This window comes from Arachis hypogaea, chromosome 11 (assembly GCF_003086295.3).
Source record: "Arachis hypogaea cultivar Tifrunner chromosome 11, arahy.Tifrunner.gnm2.J5K5, whole genome shotgun sequence".
Lineage (NCBI taxonomy): Eukaryota > Viridiplantae > Streptophyta > Magnoliopsida > Fabales > Fabaceae > Arachis > Arachis hypogaea.
The window spans coordinates 114,749,914-114,774,614 of record NC_092046.1 but is presented as its reverse complement, the minus strand read 5'-3'; the positions used below and the strand labels follow the sequence as shown (position 1 = coordinate 114,774,614).

The 24,701-nt window shown below is 35.1% G+C and overlaps 2 long non-coding RNA genes and 1 pseudogene across 2 annotated transcripts; 1 reads left to right on the top strand and 2 right to left on the bottom strand.

Annotated features, from left to right (window-relative positions):
* Positions 1 to 10,561: 10,561 nt before the first annotated feature.
* LOC112724018 (uncharacterized) lies at positions 10,562 to 12,136 on the bottom strand. Its single transcript, XR_003163273.3, has 3 exons — positions 12,002 to 12,136; positions 11,884 to 11,929; positions 10,562 to 11,401 (listed from the first exon to the last, which is right to left on the bottom strand). It is a non-coding gene; the product is annotated as an uncharacterized lncRNA (long non-coding RNA).
* A 4,845-nt stretch (positions 12,137 to 16,981) lies between these two features.
* LOC112722396 (vacuolar iron transporter homolog 1-like) lies at positions 16,982 to 17,669 on the top strand (annotated as a pseudogene).
* Positions 17,670 to 20,340: 2,671 nt separating this feature from the next.
* Positions 20,341 to 24,229, bottom strand: LOC140176380 (uncharacterized). The gene is made up of 4 exons (XR_011867665.1): positions 23,460 to 24,229; positions 23,296 to 23,388; positions 23,071 to 23,184; positions 20,341 to 20,543 (listed from the first exon to the last, which is right to left on the bottom strand). It is a non-coding gene; the product is annotated as an uncharacterized lncRNA (long non-coding RNA).
* Between the last annotated feature and the right edge of the window lie 472 nt (positions 24,230 to 24,701).

The following is a 24,701-nucleotide window of genomic DNA, read 5'->3' as shown; positions in this document are numbered from 1 at the left end:
TCCATCATAGTCCACTCATATTTTGTAACCCTAGGCTACTAGTTTAGTATTTAAACAACTTTTAGAGACTTATTTTGTATCTCATGACATTTCAGATCTAAACTTTGTATTCTCTGACGGCATGAGTCTCTAAACCCCATTGTTGGGGGTGAGGAGCTCTGCTGTGTCTCAATGAATTAATGCAAGTATTTCTGTTTTCATTCAAACACGCTTGTTCCTATCTAAGATGTTCATTCGCGCTTAACTGTGATGATGGTGATGAGCTGTGACACTCATCACCTTCCTCAACCCATGAACGTGTGCCTGACAACCACCTCCGTTCTATATCCGATTGAATGAGTGTCTCTTAGATTCTTTAATCAGAATCTCCGTGGTATAAGCTAGAACTGATGGCGGCATTCATGAGAATCCGGAAAGTCTAAGCCTTGTCTGTGGCATTCCGAGTAGGATTCAAGGATTGAATGACTGTGACGAGCTTCAAACTCCTGAAGGCTGGGCGTTAGTGACAGACGCAAAAGGATAGTAAATCCTATTCCAACCGGATCGAGAACCAACTGGTGATTAGCCGTGCTGTGACAGAGCGCGTGAGCGTAGTTTTCACTGGAAGGATGGAAGGTAGCCATTGACAACGGTGATCCACCAACACACAGCTTGCCATAGGAGGACGTGCGTGCGTGAATCAGAAGACAGAGGAAAGCAGAGATTCAGAGGACAAAGCATCTCCAAAACTCCAACATATTCTCCATTACTGCACAACAAGTAACTTTTAATTTATGCTCTACTGGTTATTCACAATTCAATTGATAAACATAATTGACTTCCTGACTAAGATTTACAAGATAACCATAGATTGCTTCAAACCAACAATCTCTGTGGGATTCGACCCTTACTCACGTAAGGTATTACTTGGACGACCCAGTGCACTTGCTGGTTAGTTGTATCGAAGTTGTGACAATTATGAATTAAGATCAGAGCACCAAGCTTTGGAGCCGTTTCCGGGGATTGTTTGAGCCTGGACATCACAATTTCGTGCACCAAGTTTTTGGCGCCGTTGCTGGGGATTGTTCGTGTTTGAACAACTGACGGATTATTTTGTTGCTTAGATTAGGAAAAATCTTCTCTTTTTTTGGTTTAGAGTCTTTTATTATTTATCCCTTGTTAAAACACTTTAAATTTATAGCTCAGTTAATTAGAACGTGGTGTTTATGTTCATGGTAATTGGCTATCATATTTTAAAAAAAAAAAAAAAACCTTTTTCAAAAAAATAATTTTTCTATTAATAAGGTCCCATAACTCATTTGGCTAGAACATTAATTTGATTGGGTTAGAATCTTTTATACTCTTTTTAAAACCTTCTTTTTCAAAAATAATTTTTCTATTAAATCCTGTGCCAAACTTTAATAAGGTCCCATAACTCATTTGGCTAGAACATTAATTTGATTGGGTTAGAATCTTTTATACTCTTTTTAAAACCTTCTTTTTCAAAAATAATTTTTCTATTAAATCCTGTGCCAAACTTTAAGTTTGGTGTTTTCTTGTTGATTCCCCTTTGATTTTCGAAAATTTTGGTTTGGTTTTCTAAAAATTTTAAGTTTGGTGTTCTTCCTTCATGTTCTTGTGTTCTTGTGAGTCTTCAAAGTGTTCTTGAGTTTTCTTGTGTCTTGATCTTAAAATTTTTAAGTTTGGTGTTCCTTGGTGTTTTCCCTCCAAAATTTTCAAAAACAAGGAGCATTAGATCTAAAAATTTTAAATCTTGTACTATCTTATTGTTTTTCTCTCTCCTCACTAAATTCAAAAATATCTTTTCAAAATATCTTTTCTAACTTCCTATCTTTTCAAAATTTGTTTCAACTAACTAACCAACTTTTTGTTTGTTTCTTAACTTTTTCAAAACTACCTAACTAACTCTCTCTCTCTCAAAATTTTCGAAAATATCTCCCCTCTTTTTCAAAAATTTCTGTTTTTTTTTTAACTAATTATTTTTAATCTTTTTACGAAAAAAAAATTTTCAAAATTCAAATTCTTTTTAGTTATTTTATTTTATTTAAGTATTTACTTCTTATAAAATAAAATAAATAAAAAGATAAATCAGTCCAAGTTATATCCATATATCCATCATGGACATAAGTGGAGATGGACAGTCCAGGAGGACTTTGGGGTCATATTCTAACCCCTCTACTGCTTCGTATGGGAGTAGCATATGCATACCCTCCATTGGAGTTAGTAGCTTTGAGTTGAATCCTCAGCTCATTATCATGGTGTAGCAAAGTTGCCAGTATTCTGGTCTTCCACAGGAAGAACCTACAGAGTTTCTGGCACAATTTTTACAAATTGCTGACACAGTACATGATAAGGAAATAGATCAGGATGTCTACAGACTATTACTGTTTCCATTTGCTGTAAAAGATCAAGCTAAGAGGTGGTTAAATAACCAACCTAAGGCCAGCATAAGAACATGGAAACAGCTGACAGAAAAATTCCTGAATCAATATTTCCCTCCAAAAAGGATGACACAGCTAAGGCTGGACATCCAAGGCTTTAAACAAGGAGATAATGAATCTCTTTATGATGCCTGGGAGAGATACAGAGAGATGCTACGAAAATGCCCCTCTGAAATGTTTTCAGTGTGGGTTCAGTTAGACATCTTCTACTATGGGCTTGCAGAAGGAGCTCAGATGTCTTTAGATTACTCAGCTGGTGGGTCTATCCATATGAGAAAGACAATCGAAGAGGCTCAAGAGCTCATTGATACAGTTGCCAGGAATCAGCATCTGTATCTAAGCAGCAACCCTTCCATGAATGAAGAGGTTAAAACAGTAACTGCTGAATTCAGTACTGTAAAACAAGCTGCTGAATTCAATCAGCAATTAGATTTTCTAACAAAGCAGCTAGCTGAATTCAAAGACAGGTTACAGGAGACAAGGATAGCTAATATAAATATGGAAGAACAGTTTAAGCAAACAAAGCAGCAGCTATCAAAGCAAATAGCAGAAGAATGCCAAGCAGTTCAATTAAGAAGTGGGAAAACATTAAATACCCCACCTCAAGGCATCAAAAATTCAAGAAATGAGCAACCCACCATAGATTCCCCTGAGGACAGTAAGAGCCCAGGGAAAAATAATTCTGGCACTAAAACGCCAGAAAAGGGGTGGAAGGCTGGCGCTGAACGCCCAGACCATGCCCAAAACTGGCGTTCAGCGCCAGAAACAAGGCAGGATTGGCGTTCAACGCCAGAAATGGGCAAGAATCTGGCGTTGAATGCCCAACAGGAGCACAGTTCTGGCGTTCAGGCGCCAGGAACAGACAGTGAGCTGGCGTCTAACGTCACTCCAGCTTCTGACTCTGGCATTCAATTGCCAGTGAGGGATCAGACACACACAAGTGCTGATAACAACCCCTCTAAAAAGGCTTCCTTAACCACTAAGGTTGAGGAATATAAAGCCAAGATACCTTATCCTCAAAAACTCCGGAAAGAGGAGCAGGATAAGCAATTTGCTCGCTTTGCAGATTATCTAAGGACTCTTGAAATAAAGATTCCATTTGCAGAGGCACTTGAGCAAATACCTTCTTATGCCAAGTTCATGAAAGAGATCTTGAGTCATAAAAAGGAGTGGAGAGAAACAGAAAGAGTTCTCCTCACTAAAGAATGCAGTGCAGTCATTCTGAAAAGCTTTCCTGAAAAGCTTAAAGACCCTGGGAGTTTTCTGATACCATGCATATTAGAAGGTGATTGCACCAAGACAGCTTTATGCGATCTTGGGGCAAGCATCAACCTAATACCTGCATCCACTATCAGGAAGCTTGGCTTAACTGAAGAAGTTAAACCAACCCGGATATGTCTCCAACTTGCTGATGGTTCCACTAAATACCCATCAGGCGTGATTGAGGACATGATTGTCAGAGTTGGGCCATTCGCCTTTCCCACTGACTTTGTTGTGCTGGAAATGGAGGAGCACAAGAGTGCTACTCTCATTCTAGGAAGACCCTTCCTAGCAACTGGACGATCCCTCATTGACGTCCAGCAAGGGGAAATAACCCTGAGAGTCAACGATGACGAGTTCAAGTTGAACGCTGTCAAAGCCATGCAGCATCCAGACACATCAACAGACTGCATGAAAGTTGACCTTATTGACTCTTTGGTAAAAGAGATCAACATGACTGAGAGTCTCGAATCAGAGTTGGAAAACATCTTTAAAGATGTTCAGCCTGATTTGGAGGATTCAGGGGACATGAAAGAGCCTCTGAACTTTCTTCTGAAAGAGGAAAAATCTCCTAAACCAGAGCTCAAGCCACTGCCACCATCCTTGAAATATGCATTTCTAGGAGAAGGTGACACTTTTCCAGTGATCATAAGCTCTGCTTTAAATTCACAGGAAGAGGAAGCACTTATTCAAGTGCTAAGGACACACAAGACAGCTCTTGGGTGGTCCATAGGTGACCTTAAGGGCATAAGCCCAGCTAGATGCATACACAAAATCCTATTGGAGGATAATGCCAAACCAGTGGTTCAACCACAGAGGCGGCTAAATCCATCCATGAAGGAAGTGGTGCAGAAAGAGGTCACCAAATTACTAGAGGCTGGGATTATTTATCCCATTTCTGATAGCCCCTGGGTGAGCCCTGTTCAAGTCGTCCCAAAAAAGGGAGGCATGACAGTGATTCATAATGAAAAAATGAACTGGTTCCTACAAGAACAGTTACAGGGTGGCGCATGTGTATTGACTACAGAAGGCTCAATACAGCCACCAGAAAGGATCATTTTCCTTTACCATTCATAGACCAGATGCTAGAGAGACTAGCAGGTCATGATTATTACTGCTTTTTGGATGGCTACTCAGGCTATAACCAGATTGCAGTAGATCCCCAGGATCAAGAGAAAACAACATTCACATGTCCATCCGGAGTGTTTGCTTATAGAAGGATGCCCTTTGGGCTATGCAATGCACCTGCAACCTTCCAGAGATGCATGCTCTCTATTTTCTCTGATATGGTGGAAAAATTTCTGGAAGTCTTCATGGATGACTTCTCAGTATATGGAGACTCATTCAGCTCCTGTCTTGATCACCTGAAACTTGTTCTGAAAAGATGCCAAGAAACCAACCTAGTTTTAAACTGGGAAAAGTGTCACTTCATGGTGACTGAAGGAATTGTTCTTGGGCATAAAATCTCAAACAAGGAAATAGAGGTAGATCAAGCAAAAATAGAGGTAATTGAAAAATTACCACCACCTGCCAATGTTAAGGCAATCAGAAGCTTTCTGGGGCATGCAGGATTCTATAGGAGGTTTATAAAGGATTTTTCAAAAATCGCAAAACCCCTAAGCAATCTGCTAGCTGCTGACACGCCATTTGTGTTTGACACAGCATGCTTACAGGCGTTTGAAACGCTGAAAGCTAAGCTGGTCACAGCACCAGTCATTTCTGCACCAGACTGGACATTGCCATTTGAGTTAATGTGTGATGCCAGTGATCATGCCATTGGTGCAGTACTGGGACAGAGGCATGACAAGCTTCTGCATGTCATTTATTATGCCAGTCGCGTTTTAAATGATGCCCAGAAAAATTACACAACCACAGAAAAGGAATTACTTGCAGTGGTTTACGCCATTGACAAGTTCAGATCCTACTTAGTAGGATCAAAGGTGATTGTGTACACTGACCATGCTGCTCTTAAGTATCTACTCACAAAGCAGGATTTAAAACCCAGGCTCATCAGATGGGTATTGCTTCTGCAAGAGTTTGATATAGAAATAAGAGACAGAAAAGGGACAGAGAACCAAGTAGCTGATCATCTGTCCCGGATAGAGCCAGTGGAAGGGACGTCCCTCCCCTTCCTTGAGATCTCTGAGACATTCCCTGATGAGCATCTATTTGCCATTCAGGAAGCACCATGGTTTGCCGATATTGCAAACTATAAAGCTGCAAGGTTCATACCCAAGGAGTACAATAGAATACAAAAAAAGAAACTAATTACTGATGCAAAGTACTACTTGTGGGATGAGCCCTATCTCTTTAAGAGATGTGCAGACGGAATTATCCGTAGGTGTGTCCCCAGAGAGGAAGCACAGAGAATCTTATGGCATTGCCATGGATCTCAATATGGAGGTCATTTCGGAGGTGAGCGAACAGCCACCAAGGTCTTCCAATGTGGTTTCTATTGGCCCACACTCTATAAAGATTCCCGAGAGTTTGTACGTAATTGTGACAGTTGCCAAAGAGCTGGTAATCTGCCTCATGGTTACGCCATGCCTCAACAAGGAATCTTGGAAATAGAGTTGTTTGATGTATGGGGAATTGACTTCATGGGACCTTTCCTACCATCATACTCAAACACTTATATTCTGGTGGCAGTTGACTATGTATCAAAATGGGTTGAGGCTATTGCCACACCCACCAATGATACTAAAACAGTGCTGAAGTTCCTCCAGAAATATATCTTTAGCAGGTTTGGTGTCCCTAGAGTGTTAATCAGTGATGGGGGCACTCACTTCTGCAATAAACAGCTTTACTCTGCCATGGTTCGGTATGGAATTCGCCACAAGGTGGCCACTCCATATCATCCACAAACCAATGGGCAGGCTGAAGTCTCTAACAGAGAATTAAAGAGAATCCTGGAATGGACAGTAAATACCCGTAGAAAGGATTGGGCAAGGAGCTTGGATGATGCTCTGTGGGCTTACAGAACAGCATTCAAGACCCCTATAGGGACCTCTCCATACCAACTCGTGTATGGTAAGGCATGCCACTTGCCCGTGGAACTGGAACATAAGGCCTACTGGGCAACCAGATTCCTAAACTTAGATGCCAAATTAGCAGGAGAAAAACGATTGCTCCAGCTAAATGAGCTAGAGGAATTCAGATTCACAGCTTTCGAAAATGCCAAACTTTATAAAGAAAAATAAAAAAAATGGCATGACAGAAAGCTGTCATCTAGAATCTTTGAACCAGGACAGAAGGTCCTGTTGTTTAACTCTAGACTCAGGCTATTCCCCGGGAAACTGAAATCCCGGTGGATGGGACCATACGTGATTACAAGTGTGTCACCATATGGTTATGTGGAGCTTCAAGATATTGATTCTGATAAGAAGTTCATTGTCAATGGACAGCGAATCAAGCATTATCTTGAAGGCAACACTGAGCAAGAATGCTCAAGGCTGAAGCTAGATTAAAAGCTCAGCAAGGTCCAGCTAAAGACAATAAAGAAGCGCTTACTGGGAGGCAACCCAGCCATGGGGCAACAATCCTCTAAGCATTTTGCCCTATTTTTATTTTTATTTGTTTATATAAAGTTCACTGACACTAAGGTAAACAATCATTTGCATAAGTTTACAGGGTTACAGAAGGAATCTACACACAAAACAGAGATAGGGAGCTTACTGGCAAGAAAACGCCAGTGAAGGCCATTTTGGGCGTTCAGCGCCCAAAATGGGCATCCAGTGGGCACTGAACGCCAGTAAGGATAGCTATCTGGCGTTCAACGCCAGAAAAGGGCAACAACTGGGCGTTGAACGCCCAGGAGAGCAACATTTGGGCGTTGAACGCCCAAAACAGGCAGTGTTTGGGCGTTCAAACGCCAGGATGGTGGGGAGGAGCTCTCCTTCTACCCATCTCCTTCTTTTTCTTTTTGCTTGAGGACAAGCAAAGCTCTAAGTTTGGTGTGCTTATCCGTGATCACTAAGATCATGGCCCCTAAAGGAAAACAACCCACTCCAAGAGGAGCAAGGGCGTGATTTAAAGGAACCGAAGCACCAGAAATTCTCTCTTAAAGGACCAAGCACCTCACAGACTAGAGGAACATCCACTTCCCAAACCTCAAGGTTGTTGAGTTCTAATCTTAGCCTTAACTCTGTGATAACTGCTCTTATTTTAATTTTACCTTAGGAGTCATATAGCAGTAATTAGTATCTATTTTGATTTTATCTCCAATTAAGCTATAGTTTATTTTTCTCATCATCAGCAAACATGAATAAAGTAGTAGATCTTTTGAATAAGAAGCAATAAAATTTTGAGTTTTAATAAGAGAAATTCTAATTAGTTAAATATGGTGGCAATGCTTTCTGTCTTCTGAATGAATGCTTGAACAGTGCATATATCTTTTGAATTTGTTGTTTAAGACTGTTAAATATGTTGGCTCTTGAAAGAATGATGAACATGAGACATGTTATTGAGAATCTGAAAAATCATAAAAATGATTCTTGAAGCAAGAAAAAGCAGCAAAGAACAAAGCTTGCAGAAAAAAAAAAAAAAAGAGAAAGCAAGCAGAAAAAGCCAAAGCTCTTAAAACCAAAAGGCAAGAGCAAAAAGCCAAAGCCCTTAAAACCAAAAGGCAAGGGTGATAAAAAGGATCCCAAGGCTTTGAGCATCAGTGGATAGGAGGGCCAAAAAGGAATAAAATCCTGGCCTAAGCGGCTAAATCAAGCTGTCCCTAACCATGTGCTTGTGGCGTGAAGGTGTCAAGTGAAAACTTAAGACTGAGTGGTTAAAGTCAAGGTCCAAAGCAAAAAGAAGAGTGTGCTTAAGAACTCTGGACACCTCTAATTGGGGACTTTAGCAAAGCTGAGTCACAATCTAAAAGGTTCACCCAATTATGTATCTGTGGCATTTATGTATCCGGTAGTAATACTGGAAAACAAAGTGCTTAGGGCCACGGCCAAGACTCATAAAAAAGCTGTGTTCAAGAATCATCACACTGAACTAAGAGAATCAATAACACTATCTGAATTCTGAGTTCCTATAGATGCCAATCACTCTGAGCTTCAATGGATAAAGTGAGATGCCAAAACTGTTCAGAAGCAAAAAGCTACTAGTCCCGCTCATCTAATTAGAATCTGAGCTTCATTCAAAAACTCTGAGATATTATTGCTTCTCAACCTATTAGTCTTCTATTTTATTTGTCTAGTTGCTTGAGGACAAGCAACAGTTTAAGTTTGGTGTTGTGATGAGCGGATATTTTATACGCTTTTTGGGGATAATTTCATATAGTTTTGAGTATGTTTTAGTTAGTTTTTAGTCTATTTCTAGTAGTTTTTAGGAAAAATTCATATTTCTGGACTTTACTATGAGTTGTGTGTTTTTCTGTAATTTCAGGTATTTTTCTGGCTGAAATTGAAGGAGCTGAGCAAAAATCTGATTCAGGCTGAAAAAGGACTGCTGATGCTGTTGGATTCTGACCTCCCTGCACTCAAAGTGGATTTTCTGGAGCTACAGAACTCGAAATGGCATGCTTCCAATTGCGTTGGAAAGTAGACATCCAGGGCTTTCCATCAATATATAATAGTCCATACTTTGCACAAGGATAGACGACGTAAACTGGCGTTCAACGCCAGTTCTCTGCCCAATTCTGGCGTCCAGCGCCAGAAAAGGATCAAAAACTGGAGTTGAACGCCCAAACTGGCACAAAAACTGGTGTTCAACTCCACAAATGGCCTCTGCACGTGGATTGCTTAAAGTCTCAGCCCCAACACACACCAAGTGGGCCCCAGCACACCAAGTGGGCCCCAGAAGTGGATCTCTGCATCATCCATCATAGTCCACTCATATTTTGTAACCCTAGGCTACTAGTTTAGTATTCAAACAACTTTTAGAGACTTATTTTGTATCTCATGACATTTCAGATCTAAACTTTGTATTCTCTGATGGCATGAGTCTCTAAACCCCATTGTTGGGGGTGAGGAGCTCTGCTGTGTCTCAATGAATTAATGCAAGTATTTCTGTTTTCATTCAAACACGCTTGTTCCTATCTAAGATGTTTATTCGCGCTTAACTATGATGATGGTGATGAGCTGTGACACTCATCACCTTCCTCAACCCATGAACGTGTGCCTGACAACCACCTCCGTTCTATATCCGATTGAATGAGTGTCTCTTAGATTCTTTAATCAGAATCTCCGTGGTATAAGCTAGAACTGATGGCGGCATTCATGAGAATCCGGAAAGTCTAAGCCTTGTCTGTGGCATTCCGAGTAGGATTCAAGGATTGAATGACTGTGACGAGCTTCAAACTCCTGAAGGCTGGGCGTTAGTGACAGACGCAAAAGGATAGTAAATCCTATTCCAACCGGATCGAGAACCAACCGGTGATTAGCCGTGCTGTGACAGAGCGCGTGAGCGTAGTTTTCACTGGAAGGATGGAAGGTAGCCATTGATAACGGTGATCCACCAACACACAGCTTGCCATAGGAGGACGTGCGTGCGTGAATCAGAAGACAGAGGAAAGCAGAGATTCAGAGGACAAAGCATCTCCAAAACTCCAACATATTCTCCATTACTGCACAACAAGTAACTTTTAATTTATGCTCTACTGGTTATTCACAATTCAATTGATAAACATAATTGACTTCCTGACTAAGATTTACAAGATAACCATAGATTGCTTCAAACCAACAATCTCTGTGGGATTCGACCCTTACTCACGTAAGGTATTACTTGGACGACCCAGTGCACTTGCTGGTTAGTTATATCGAAGTTGTGACAATTATGAATTAAGATCAGAGCACCAAGCTTTGGAGCCATTGCCGGGGATTGTTTGAGCCTGGACATCACAATTTCGTGCACCAGAGAGTTACAAAGATCAGAATTTTTATTCTTTCCTATTCGTGAATGGAAATTATTTTTTACTACTTGGTAAAAGTGTACTTTAATTTGATGTATCAAATTTTATCTGAATTTAGCTACTTGTGACTGTGACCTTAATTAGAAATTTGATAAACTTTCAACAAAGCTAAAGGGAACAATTGAGCATGCTAACACCTATACTACTGAGGAAGTGATGATATCCCATGGACAAAATGATATGCCTTTGTAATGTAACAGTGCGCCGTATTTGCCAAACGCACACCAAGGTACTTCTAAGTTTGTTATTACATACAGTGATGTGTGTGTTTATATATATCTTGATTACCTTTTTGTTTTTGATCACAAATTTGATCACAAAAATAGCAGAGGCAAAGAGGCAGAACAGAAAAGAGAGAATGCATAGCAGAAGCACAAGTAGAAGCCTATTTGTTATAGAACACTACTTAAACAAGTCATGAAAGATATTCTAATCCTAAATATTGAGAGCGACGAAAGTGTATACCTCAGAATAATTATAGTTAGATGTGGATTCAGCCGTAAAAAATTACTCGACAGGCAAAGAGAGAAGTGAGAATTGACATTGACTCCTCCAAAATAAGCATGAATATGTCACTTAATACAGAGTCATACATAGAAAACACAGCAAATTATAGAATATTCAGCATTACCAAACAATAATAAACAAGAAAAATGCATTCTAGAAGACTATAAATGACCTTAACAATTACAATTCACATAAATAAGCAATAATAAAAAAATACTTGTCTCAGTTGGTTGACTTTGTTTCTTTAATAGCAATTTGGAAGCCATTGATAAAATTGTTTGACCTACATTAAGCAACTATGCAAATAAGCAATATCACTAATGTAAACTAATATATTATAGAAATTCAAACTCTATACATATATATATAGAAATCCAAACTCTCAAAATAAAGTTAGATACTCCTATTTGATATGAACCTGTGGTTTAGGAAAAAGAACAAACACATGGTGTGCAAAAATTAGAAAGAATAAAAATGAAAGATTAGAAGTCAAATTAGATAAAACATAAAATGAATAGAACTCTGAAACAGAACAAACAATAGCATTGCATCACCAAGTCACAGTTATCTTTCTCTCATTTTTTATTATGAATAAAAAAATAGAAAAATTAAATGAGAAAAAGCAAAAACTTTACCAAAATTACAGATCAATTTCCACAAATCAGCTATGAGGAACAAATAAAAAGTACAAATCATAGAACAGCTCAATAAGAAGCCAAATCAGAAAATATAAATTAGGGAATAGATCTGAGAATCTGAACTTACCTTAATACGTATAGTATAAGAAGCTTGAATAAAAAAATTTTGAAATCTGAAGCATCAAACAAAAATTAAATCAGATTTGTGAGAGAATAAAATATTTTGAGAGAGGAAAAAGAAATACCTAACAAGACTAAGTTGATTTTGGAGCTGAAGAATGAGATGAATCTTGAAATTGAAGAGTAAACTGAGATTTTGAATATGAAGAGTGAGTATTGGAATCCAAAACTGAAAGCCGGAGCCAAGGAAAGAAGAGGAGCAGGTGATCTCAAATTTGACGGAAGAGAAAAAGAGAAACAGGGTCGTTGATAAGAGAAGAAGAGGAATAGTGGTAAGCTGAAAATAAAGACCGTCAAAAATAAACAATAATTCTTCACGGTCAAATTACGTATCAAAACAAATATGATAATTTGACATTTGTAATATTTATTAAATATATATATTAATTTTTATATTTAATTATGATTGTCAAAAAAAAGTGTTAAAATAATTCTTTTTTCTTGTTGTAGTGTATGTCATGCAAAATTCCTGAGCTTGAGGTCAGGTGTAACTTCCCATATAGAGATGATCTATATGAGATGGTCTCTATTATCATCATGACATTCTAACATCCACGTGGACCTACCAAAGCCCTAATTTTCTGCTTTCATCTCCACTTGTACTTTGTTTTCAATAATTATGTTGCTCCCCATGATCTTATAAATATATGAGCAATCACATATATATATATATATATATATATATATATATATATATATATATATATATATATATAGCGTCTTTAAAATATATCTTTTTAATTTATTTTCTATTTAGTAGTTATAAATTATATATTCATGAAATAAATGATAAAAATTGATTTAAATGATAGACTAAATTATTTAATATAACATTCTCAATATATTTGAATGATTTTTTTAATAATATAAAAAGATATATATTTTTACGTGAATATATAATCACTAAATCAAATCATTATTTCCTTTTTATTTTGGAATTTTTGTCAAAGAAGTGCACTTCCTTTTGTGAGCATAAATTAAAGCATAGTAAATTAGTTATATACTCTCTTACTTTTTCATGAATTAATATGTTTATTAACAATTTAGCATTATATATATTTGGTGACCCTCACTTGTCTCAGGAACTTAGCATGCATTACTCCAAGTGATGACCAGTATATCTGATTCTTTATTACCAACTTTTTAGATACATTCATTAAAGGTTAATACAAGAAATGGGAACTGGTATGGGACAAACAAACATTTGACCGATCGACCAATGGTCTTGACTTTTGGATCGAAAGATAATATTTACGAGATCTGATTTCTAAACTGTGTTCAACTTTTTATGTTAATTAAGTAGGATTTTGATATCTAAGAGCGAATACTTTTTTACATTTTTATCAATTTTTACATATACACATATACACAAATCAATTTAATTTACATCCTTAACTATATTATACAGAATCTTGCACACACATTAACAGAAAGAGGAATCTTAAAGCCCATCAGCATGTATTATTTTTTGCTATTAGCTAGTTATCAACGGTTAAATGTATATGAGATAAAATATATTTTTGGATGGATTAATCCTTGGTTTGTAAAATTGGAAATCGAAATATCGTGGACAAAAAAAAAAAAAAAGTATGTTATTAGATTATTAGACTAAAAAAATTGAATTAATAACTAAGTGATGATAAAAAAAATTAAATTTTGATGACTTTCTAAATATATATATATATATATATATATATATATAAAACAGAAAAATTAAAATACCATAAGAATTTATTATTTTTAACTAACATTTTTAGACTTCAATCTAATATTTTTATTCTAACAATTCAACAATCTTTATTAGTAGAGAAATCATCCCACTCCTCCAATAGTAACCATTTATATAAATTTATTTTTGTTAAAGTGAAAAGAATAATAAAAGTTTGATATATAGCACACTTTAATTTATTAGTGGAATGGTTCCTCTTCTTACGGCATCTTTCGTATGGGCCTATAAGCTCAGGTTGGGACTTATTTTGGGGTGGATTAGTTTTCCTTTGATTTTGTTTGGTTACGTGGCTGCCACTCTTGATAAGGCTCTTCCATTTAAATCTTGTGTTAGGACCTTTTTTGGTAGGTGATTAGCCATGGCTATAACTTTTGGCCTAACCAAGTTGATTGGCTCAAGTGTCCTTTAGCTACCTTTTGTCACACTAGTTTTTCTTGCTAACTGGGTGCCTAGTTACGCGTTAAAGGTGAATAAAATATAGAACTCATTTTGAATTGATGAGTTCATATCACATTAAATTATATAAATAGAGTATGAGCTGGTATAATATCTCATACAATATATATTTGGTGATTACTCACATAAAATTTTCATATGTCGATGATTACTCACATATAATTCAATATATTAAATCATTTAACCGTCGTTAAGAATGGTCATTTTCATATACCGAGTGGTCATCACATATCCTACTTCTGCTTTAGAGAGGCCACTTGCGGTTTTTGTTCTATTATGCTTTTTGCCTTTTTCTCCTTTATATATTAAAAGTAAATGTTGGCTTCATTTGTTGGCAATAAGCAGTAAACGAATCCGTTGAAATTTGGGAATGTCTAACTTAGCGTTTCAGTTATCATTTGAAAACAATTAATAGGAAGTCACGCTGCTTCAGTTATGGGAATCCATTAAATCTTGTATGTTATGGGAGCTGGATGGGAAGTGCCCCTCTTCTGAGTAATAACAGCCAAATGAGGAAGCTTAAACCCATGCTTTAGGAAAGAATTTTACCCCTACTACGAACAAAACTATTGGAAGCAAGGTTCACCCATTAACAAATTACAAAACAGCTACATTTTTTATTTATCATAAAAGTTAAAAATTAAAACTACTATTAGTACTTTGTAGTTAACAGAACTAAAGTAAAATACAAAAATAAACCTTACACAAAAATACATAATACAAAATTTTGAATCTCAAAATATAAAATGGTTATAAGATAAATAAAATTGACTTAAATATCATTTTTTGTAAAATACTCCATTAATGAACATAAATACAAAATAAACTTTGATATATTAGATCTCATTCATGCTGTTTTTTACCATAAAAATAAAATGTAACACATAAATGTACAATTTTTTTTAAAGAAAAAAAAATCAATATTCAATAAGAAAAATACCTAATATTCTTTAGCAAAGATAGTTGTTCAAATTCAAACATATTCTCTCAAATTACTTATTAATTAGATGACTACAACTATTTAAATTAAAAATACTCTAAAATTTACACTCATCAATGACCTTAATACTACACACAGAGTACTATTTTTTTTCACAATGATAAGTATTATTCTAAAATTGTGAAAATTTGGTATTCATGACCTTGTTTATGTTTAACACTTCAAAGTTAAAAATGAAATAAATAAGAAAAACTTAATAAAATAAAATTGTTAGAAAAATAGAAGATATATAATAGAAAATATAATAATAAATTAGAACTTACATTATTTAAGACATAGAAGTAGATAGAAAAAAAAGTAATGTAAATTTTGATACACTAAAAATATACGTATTAATTATAGGAGACTATAAAAATAATTTTCGTAAATGAAGATTAATAGGTTTTGTTATTATTTTTCTTACTTTTTTTTTTGTATGTCATAAGATGATGAATTTCACATGCATATACTCGTTAATATTCTTACATAAAAATTGAGTTTTTGATGATAAAAAAGAAGATAACGTGAGTAAAAGTTATATATAGAATAAAAAGGTAATCATAATATGAATAAAAAAATTAACTGATAATTATAGTTTTAACTAATTTTTAAATTAATTAATTATTATTTATTGATAGGAGTAAGATAAGAAAGCAGAAATAAATATCAAACTTTTTATAGTTTTTTTATATATTATTATAGATAATTTATAAAAAAAAATCCTATTGTTAAGATTTGTTTTTTGAATAAATATGGTTGAGTTTTTGATGTACTCTAAAATAATTTGTGAGCTATTGTATTATTTTGGATGTACCATAAGAATTTAATATAATATTTTTTAGTTTGTTTATTTAACACAAGACAATCATTATTTATCAAGAATTGTAACCAATTTATGGAAACAACTTTATCCTTAAGATTTTTTGTTATCACTACTTATTAATCATAAGACTCTTAATTGTATTTTGTTTTTCCTTTCTTTATTATGTATCTTCGAAATTATTATTCTCTTTTAATATTTTATATAATATCACAAATATTTTACATAGCTACTATTTACATAAATAAAGACAAGATCTTTTGTTAGGTCCAAATAATATATATATATATATATATATATATATATATATAGTCATAGGTTTAAATGAGTTTTGAATTGGTTCAAAAATTATTTTGTGTGAAGTTTTATGATTTTGGATGCATGATAAATCTATATTTTTAGTATCTTTTAGAAAAGACATATATACCTTTAAATTTGTCTAACATAAGCACAATAATTTTATGCGCATTGAATATGTTACTTTTTATAAACTATTAGATTTTATTAAATGAAAATCAAAAGTTGATATATAAAAGATCATTGACGGACTATAATAAATATAGAATATCCTAAGAATTTATTGTTTTTAACCAACATTTTTAGACTTCAATCTAATATTTTTATTCTAACAATTCAATAACTTTTATTAGTGGAGAAAGTATTCCACTCCTCCAATAGTAACCATTTTATTTTACTTTTGTTAAAGTATAAAGGCCAGGATAATAAAAGCTTGATAGATAGCACACTTTATTAGTGGAGAAATCATCCCACTCCTCCAATAGTAACCATTTTATTTTATTTTATTTTTGTTAAAGTGAAATGGACAATAAAAATTTGATAGATAGCACACTTTATTAGTGAAAAAATCCCAATCCTCCAATAGTAACCAAAATTTCATCCATAAATACCATTAAATTGTGTGTGTCCTCCACACTTTAATCATTCTTCATCATCCATCATTTTTCGATTTTCATGACATCCAATCATAGTAATAATAACAATAATAGTGATCACCCATTAATAACGAAATCAAATTTGTAGTGAGTGACCTTGAGCAACAATAACAATTATCAAGAACCCAGAGAACGAAGAAGAAGCAAATAAGAAGGAGGAATTTGATTACTCAAAAAGATCCCAGTGGCTGCGTGCAGCATTGTTGGGAGCGAATGACGGGTTGCTGTCGACGGCGGTTCTGATGATGGGAGTGGGAGCAATAAGGAAAGACATGAAGGCCATGGTGTTGTCGGGTTTCGCAGGCCTTGTGGCAGGGGCATGTAGCATGGCCATTGGTGAGTTTGTTTCTGTGTATTCACAATTAGACATAGAGATTGCACAAATGAAGAGACAAGAAGAAGAAAAAGTAGAAGATGAAAAAGAGAATGAGGGTTTACCAATCCCTTTGCAAGCAGCGGCAGCATAAGGTTTTGTATTTTCGGTAGGTGCAATGGTTCCTCTACTTGCGGCATCTTTCGTAAAGACCTATAAGCTCAGGTTGCGACTTATTTTGGGTCAGTTAGTTTTGCTTTGATTTTGTTTGATTACTTGGCTGTCACTCTTGGTAAGACTCCTCTATTTAGGTCTTGTGTTTGGGCCTTTGTTGATGGTGGTTAGCCATGGCTATAACTTTTAGCCTAACCAAGTTGATTGGCTCAAGTATCTTTTAGCTACTTTTTCTCACACTAGTTTTTCTTGCTAATTGGGTGCCTAGTTACGTGTTAAAGGTGAATATAATATAGAAATCACTTTGAATTGATGAGTTCATATCACATTAAATTATATAAATAAAGTATGAGTTGGTATAATATCTCATACTTTATATATTCGGTGATTACTCACATATAATTTAATATATTAAATTATTTAACCGTCGTTAAGAATGGTTATTTTCATATACCGAGTGGTCATCACATATCTTGCTTTTGCTTTAGAGAGGCTACCTACGATTTTTGTTTCACTCTACTTTTTGACTTCTTCTCCTTTACATATTAAAAGCAAATGTTGGCTTCATGGGTCGGCAATAAATAGTAAACGAAGCTACGGTATATTTGAACGTTTCTATTTATACATGTTAGCACGCACAACATAAGGCAACTAGCTGTTGGGATTTGAAAATGTCTAACTCAGCGTTTCAGTCATCATTTGAAAATCAATAATAGGAAGTCATGCTGCTTCAGTTATGGGAATCTATTAAATCTTGTACGTTATAGGAGTTAGGTGGGAAGTGTCCCTCTTTTGAGAAAGCTTAGACTCATGCTTTAGGAAAGAATTTTATTCCTATTAAGAACAAAACTATTAGAAGCAAGGTTCACCCATTAACAAATTACAAAACAACTACTTTTTTTATTTATCATAAAAGTTAAAAATTAAAACTACTATTAGTATTTTGTGGTTAACAGAATTAATATAAATTACAAAAATAAATCTTACCAAAAATACATAATACAAAATTTTGAATCCCAAAATATAAATTGGTTATAAGATAAAAAAAAATTGACTTAAATACATTTTTGTAAAATACTCCATTAATGAATATAAATACAAAATAAACTTTGATATTTAGATCTTAGTCATGCTATTTTTTACCAAAAAATAAAATATAACACATAAATACACAATTTTTTTAAAAGAAAAAAAACCAATATTCAACAAGAGAGATACCTAATATTCTTTAGCAAAGATAGTTGTTCAAATTCAAACATATTCTCTCAAATTATCTATTGATTAGATGACTACAACTATTCAGATTGAAAATACTCTAAAATTTACACTCATCAATAACCTTAATACCACACACAGAGTACTACTTTCTTTTCAAAATGAGTATTATTCTAAAATTGTGAAGATTTGGTATTTATGACCTTGTTTATGTTTAACACTTCAAAGTTAAAAATAAAATAAATAAAAAAAAACTTAATAAAATAAAATTCTTAGAAAAATAGAAGATATATGATAGAAAATATAAGGGTAAAGTATATTTTTTGTCCCTGAAGTTTGGCAAAAGTTTTAAAAATATCCTTAAGTTTTATTTTGTTTCAATTTTGTCCCAGAAGTTTTCGATTTGCATCAAATATACCCCCGACGGCTAAATTTTCAAAAAATTTAAGACCAATCTAACAATAATGCATGAAAATGATGCTTGATTTGCTTGTGTTGAGGGTTGTTCTTATGAAATTGTTGTTGAATTGGTCTTAAATTTTTTGAAAAATTAGCCGCCAAGGGTATATTTGATGCAAATCGAAAACTTTTGGGACAAAATTGAAACAAAATAAAACTTAGGGGTATTTTTGAAACTTTTGTCAAACTTCAGGGACAAAAAGTATACTTTACCCAAAATATAATAATAAATTAAAACTTACATGATTTAAGACATAGAAGTAGATAGAAAAAAAAGTAATGTCAATTTTAATACACTAAAAATATACGTATTAATTATAGGAGACTATAAAAATAATTTTCGTAGATAGAGATTAATAGGTTTTTTATTGTTTTTCTTACTTTTTTTTTCTTTTTGTATATCATAAGATGATGAATTCCACATGCAAATACCCGTTAATGTTCTTACATGAAAATTGAGTTTTTGATGGTTAAAAAGAGGATAATGTGATTAAAAGTTATGTGTAGAATAAAAAGGTAATCATAATATGAATAAAAAAAACTTAACTGATAATTATATTTTTAACTAATTTTTAAAATAATTAATTACTATTTATTGATAAGGGGTAAGATAAGAAAGTAGAAATAAATATCAAACTTTCTATAGTTTTTTTTTTATATATTGTTATAAAAAATTTATATATAAAAAACACTATTGTTAAGATTTGTTTCTTGAATAAATATAGTTGAGTTTTGGATGTATTCTAAAATAATTTGTGAGCTATTATATTATTTTGGATGTAAAATAAAATTTAATATAATATTTTTTTAGTTTATTTATTTAACACAAGACAATCATTAATTATTAAGAATTGTAACCAATTTATAAAAACAACTTCATCCTTAAGATTTTTTGTTATCACTACTTATTAATCATAAGACTCTTAATTGTATTTTGTTTTTCTTTCTTTATTTTGTATTTTCGTAATTATTATTCTCTTTTAATATTTTATATAATATCACAAATATTTTACACAACTACTATTTACATAAATAAAAACAAGATCTTTTGTTAGGTCCAAATAATGTTTATATGTAACACCCTACCACTCAGAGTTTTACGCTTAAGTTGTAAAACAGAGGTGGTGTGTAATACCCTAACTACCAAAGCTCGCACTTCCGGCTGTGCGACTCTGATAGCTCGGACATTACGACGACACTTATATTATTTAATACTAAAATATGAGCATGTTTAAAACTTTAAACCGCAATACCGCTCCCAAAGATACTTTCGTTCGATAACGTACATCCATAAATACCATTCAACTTATAACAACTCCTAAAGAGTACATCCATATATATATACATAAATATATATAAATAATATTACAAACATAATCCAATACAATTCCTATCCCTCTTACAGATTATATCAAGATAAAGGCGAGGGTGCAGTAAACCATAACTAAAACAATACAGAGCATCACAACAACAATTAAATAAGCTCTTCGTAACTTCTGCGCCCATATCCTGAAAGGGGAAAAATGTAGGGGGTGAGAACATCATCCTCGAAAGGGTTCTCAGTAGAGGGTTTTGGGAATTACTGTAATAGGATACATGAAGATAAACCATACCAATGATTAATAACCATCTTATGCCTCTTTTCAAAAACAACCGTTTACAATAAAAGAGAAATCTGAAATCCTTTTTCTGAAAGAAGAAACTGTTCATTTAAAACAATATTCAAAAGCATTTCAGAAGGTTTATCTATGCTGAACCAAATTAGCCTTTCACGCATTTCCAAACCATAACCACAATACCGAAACCAACCATCGGTCCATCTCAATTCAACCACGGCCCTAGGCCCAAACAATCCAACCAACAACCAATCACCACAATCCAACAAAGTCCCAGATGCAAACACAGGAAGGAAGTTCAAGCACAAACAAACAGTTATTACAAGTAGAACAGTTAGCAATTAATCACATAGGCAAACCAAGTAAAATATGCACACCCAACCAATGTCACACAAATGCATATGATGCATGCCTGTCCCTAGTGGCTGATGATATCATCTGTCGGTTATAGAGCCAACCCGACAAGTCCTGGTAGGTGGTAGCTAACCATTGGACTGTCCCTCTGTCGTGCATCCCCAACTCGAGTTATACTCATCATAAACTTGATCATAATCATGATCCATATCCATCACCCTCACTGGTGAATATTTATCCATCACCATCACTGGTGAATATTTATGGGGGCGAGCTCATCCGGGCCTTTCACAGTGCCCGGCCACACTTACGACATTGGGTTAACAGAGCTTCGAGTCTCAACCTGGAGCACATGGTGGCTAGCCATTGCTACTACCCAGGGAAACCCTCATCTCCAATAGTGGAAGTGCAAAAATCATAATTATCAATAATTCAGCATATACATGCATTCATTCTCATCCATGGATCAACATCCATCTCAGCCATCCGGCTTACGGTTCAGTCCAGAACCAGCCAATATTGATAATCACACACAGCCATTCCGGCTCACGGTTCAATCCAGAACCAGTCAATATTCATAATCATACATAGCCATTCCGGCTCATAATAAAACAGCACTTCCACATTCAAAATCATCAAATTCATGAAATCGGCATTTAAGCCATAAATCATTTTCTCAATTCATTTCACTTTGAAATCAAGTTTCAACTCTTTTCAGCCTTGGCTTTAAAGATCTCATTTCTCAAATTATCTCAGGCTCATAAGCCAATCTTACTCAAGGAAAATTCCCTTTTTGAAATAAGCCACTCTCGGCTTCCTCTTTCCAAAACTTCCAAAACCATGGAAAGTTAAAGATTTATTTCAAAGTATTCAAAATCACCCATACAACAATGGGATTTCATAACAAAAGTTTCTCGGCAGAGTCCCAAGTCTTTAGGGGAGAATAACATAACTCATTTCGCCAAATTCATTTAAAATCATTAAAACATTGGCTTTCTGATTTGAGTAAGCAAATAGGATCTAAGCCAAACCGAGTCATGTAATCATTTACTTCTTTCAAAGCCGCTTCCTTTACTTAGGCAAAACCAACTTCAACCCCCATGATAAATTCTAGAACGTTTCAACTGTTCAAAATTGTTTTAGTCTTGCAAGAATTCAGAATTCAAAGAGTACTTAAAACCTTTCTCAAAACATTTCAAAATGAAACTTGTCAATAGACATTCAGGTTCTTTCAAAGTCATTGAAACTTCTTTAATTGAAACCCCCAAGTCAAATTCAAAGGCATAAACCCTTTTCACATCCAAACAGCTTTAAAACACAAGTTTCATCTAAATAACCTTCTCCTGAAAGAGATACAATGCCTTTCTTAAGAAGCAAGACTAAATCACAATTTCCTCTTTATTAATTCATTTCGAAAGCATGAATCATCCTTTTCTCGATAATTCAAATAAAATAGTAGAAGTCTTTAACTCATCATTTTCCAAACAACATTTCAATAAAGACTTGGATTTTATAGAAATTTCGGCAGCACCTCCCCTAAAACTTGGACTTTTGCCACCCGGTTCGGGTCCCAACTAAACCGTTTCTCATTCCTTTTCAACAGCTCAAAACCAGAAATCAATTCAAAAGCAAGCTAAATCCAACAGTCGCCTCAATGGCATACCTCAAGGAAACTATTTCAAAATCAACTCAATATCAACCGATTTAACTCATTTATAAAGCTTTAAAGAATCGGTTCAGCAATAAATCATTTATCAAAACCAGAGCAATTAAAGCAACCCAGGCTGGATTTCAAGAGCATTCTATCTTTCACATCATCAAAATAATTGACTCAATTCAAACCAATCCTCAACGGATTAAACTCATTTCAAATATTTAAAGAATCAACTTCAAACATTATATTTCACAAGCCACACAACAATTCAGCCAAGCTAACATCCATAATCATTCGAGTCAATCAAATAATACATAAGGCAGATACAATCACTAATTACACCATATCTCACATCAGTATCCATATGTAATAATTCCAATAATAAACTGTAGTTTTCGGAAAGCGCCCCTACCTCAACACGCAAATCCATAATCCAAACGCCTCATAAGTTCTTTCCGCCTCAACTCGAAATCACCAGCAACCAAAACCTCAGCTCCCAGCCACTTTCGCAATAACAATAGCAACACTAATCGCAACATACAACAACCGAAACTCAATCTTATAGCAATTAATGCCACAAACCTCAGCGTGAGATAACGGAACAATAACAAAAGGGCTTTCCAATTGAAACGCTTACCGAACCGAAGAAGGAACGGCTGAACCGAAACAGCGACGGTCTCCGAACCGGTTCGGCGGCAGCCCGATAGCCACCTAAAGCGGCAGCGGTGACCTAAACAACATGCAGCGACAATGAGGTTCCCGGAAACTCAACGGAAAGGAGAATCAACTTAAAACCCTTACCGACATAATTTTCCGGCGACAGCAGTGGCATTCCCGGCCGCCAGGCACGGCGGCGCAACTGATTTCTCCCCCGGGAACGGCTGTGACAGAACCAGCGTCTCCTTCTTCCGTTCACAATCCCAGCGGCAACCACAGTGGTGGTTCTGGTCAGCTCTGGCGGCAGTGGGCTCCGGCAACTTACATAATCCCGAGGCAGAAGCAGACAGCAACTCCGGTGGTCTTCTCCGGCGACGACACCAGCCACCACGGGGACGGCGGCGGTGAGACCCCAACAGCGGCGAAACCCCACCTCCTCCCAGTCTCAGACGCGAGTTCTCCCTCTCCTCCACCCATCATGCTCGACGGCGACCACTACAGCCCCTTTCAGAGGAGCGACGGCGGCGAGGCGTGAAGCAGCACCCTTCCTTCTCTTCGCAGCGGCTCTATCGGCGAGAACAGCAGCACCGTTGGAGGACATGGGAGCAGCAGTGGTCGAACAAGAACGCCATGAGGCTGAAGACAAATGGCGGTGACGAGGGCTGAATGCGATCTGGGCACGGCGACGAGGTGACCGGTGACAGTAGCGCGGCTCGTCCCTCCCCTGTTCGTAGCTCTGCTCCATCTCCCCCTTTCTGCTTCTGATTCATTTCTTTCATGGAAAAGGGAAAGAAACCGTGGGGTTCTGCTGTTGCTGGATGAGGGAAACATCGTGGGTGTGCTGTGCATTGAATTGAAGAAAAGGGGGGAGAGGTCTGCTGAGTATGGGAAAAAGGGGAAACCGGGTCGGTTACGGGTTACTGGGTTAGGGTTTCATTTTTGAAAATTAGGGTTAGGGGCATTTTAGTAATTTCAAATGAAATTTGGAAAAATATAGTAATTGAAACCCAATTTAAATCCAACACTATTTGTATATAGAAAAATACTATTTGCTCATCAATTTTACAAATTATTTTCAATAAAATGCCCAAATCTAAAAATTAGAAATAATATAATTAATTTCTCTATTTTCCAAAATAGCAGTATTAATATTTAAAATATTAATTATTTAATCCAAATCATATAGAAATCCTTATTATTTCACAACTACCAACTTTATAATTTGAATATAGAAAATAATCCAATAATTGTGAAATTGGATAATAATCATAACTTATCTCAAATCCAATAAATCAAAACTTGCCTTAATTATCTTTAATAAAATAATTTCTGAAATTAAGGCTGTAAATAACTATATGATTTGAGACTTGATCATAAAAAGACTTT